A 1,584-nucleotide genomic window follows, 5' to 3' on the forward strand; every position below is an offset into this window, starting at 1 on the left:
CAGGGACTAAAAAGGGGATAAGTTCTAGTTCCAGATTTTTTTGGTGTGAACGCAAAATCCCAATAACTATCGGAACTATTCCTGGGAAAAGTACTCCGGTGTGAAAGCGCCTATTGTGGATCAGACACTGTTTTGGTTTGGGGGGATTTATTACAGTTAAAGGGGCAGAACGTCCCTATCTTCATGCAGACTAAACACTGTGTGAACAGATTTCAGTAAGAAGTATTTCATGCTTAAGACGGGTAGCGTTTTTTTAATATCTAGAATGAATGTGAAAACATTTGATACAGCACAGTGACAATGAGACCCTAAATGTGTCTAATGTTTAAATCCTGCACAGACAGACATTACTCATTAGTTTATTTTTGGTTTTTTCATGTTGATTCACCTCTGAAAGGAGCTCAAGGGGTTAACACAATCAAATTCAAGTATACTTTATTGTAAAAGCTTCTTTACTGTAACATTAAAATGCTTTAAGATAAGAGATTCAGCCTGAAGACAACACACTGGAGATAAAAGTACAAATGGTAAAAAATTATTATGACCAGTTTCCAGATTGAGCGGTCAATAATAAACCTGAAGTGCAGATTTCCGTCACATTTACATTGTTCTTTCCTGCTTTTCTATCATTCCCTTCTATGTGGTTAAAGCTTCACTTGAGCACCACAACACCTGTGTGTATACGCTTTAGTTGTAGTTGTCTCTCACAGGATGAAAAGTGTTTGGGTTCCTTGCTCGTCATCGACGTCTGGAGACTGAAAAATGACCGATATTGGCCAAAAAGGATGAAGCTGAGGTAGCAACTACCATGCCTGAGAGACCTGTCCATCAAGGTAAACATATTAAATCTTAACATTTACTTTAAGGCACATTCATTATGAAATTAGAAAAATTAAGTTATCTTAAGAAAATAACCTTTTGCTCGAGAACGTTTGAGGTTTTCCAATTTACTTAAATACAATTGGTGTTTCTCAGCAAGTGTCTAAGTGGACTCAATGTAAACATTGACGTTTGTGTTCAGTGAAAGTTACCAGGTCAATTCACTTAAAACGGTTCACCCCCTTAACTATTCTTGACATGATGCAATTGCAAATGTAATCTAATCATTTTGATAATGTAGAATGAATCCTGTATAAAATGTTCTGCAACGTTAAAGTGGACCTATCATGCTATATTTGAATAATATAGTGTAGGACCATACCTATATAAGGCATATTTATACTTTTTATTTTTCAAAATACCAAACAGATCATGCATTTTAGCCATTCCTCATTTCGCTCAATTTAACACTGTCTTTGCATGGGCTGATTCTGTGAGAACAGCACCATCTACAGGCCTGAAATATGTACTACAGCGTCTCCAGCACTTTCTAACGGCAATGTCCGTGGCTGTCTCCTCCTGATTGGTGGAGTTGGCCCAATAGCCGTAGCGCCACTTCTGTGACGTCATAGAAGTGTTCAAATCTGGATCAGTCTGTATCAGATCCGTTGCAGCCCCTTTTTAAGAGATTTGGGTATGGAGGAAAATAGAGAGGGTTGTGTTTTCTGACACTTGGTGAGTTCCCGGGGACACATATTCATGTAT

At 37.9% G+C, this 1,584-nt stretch overlaps 1 long non-coding RNA gene across 1 annotated transcript in view; it reads left to right on the top strand.

Moving 5' to 3' along the window:
- The first annotated feature begins 42 nt into the window (after window positions 1–42).
- Window positions 43–1,584, top strand: part of LOC104961582 (uncharacterized) — a 10,752-nt gene continuing 9,210 nt past the window's right edge. Inside the window, exon 1 of the long non-coding RNA XR_800111.1 lies at window positions 43–833. This is a non-coding gene — a long non-coding RNA (uncharacterized lncRNA). The remainder of the gene's footprint in view (window positions 834–1,584) is intronic.

This window comes from Notothenia coriiceps, unplaced genomic scaffold (genome assembly GCF_000735185.1).
Source record: "Notothenia coriiceps isolate Sejong01 unplaced genomic scaffold, NC01 NC01_scaffold00033439, whole genome shotgun sequence".
NCBI classification, from domain to species: Eukaryota; Metazoa; Chordata; class Actinopteri; order Perciformes; family Nototheniidae; genus Notothenia; species Notothenia coriiceps.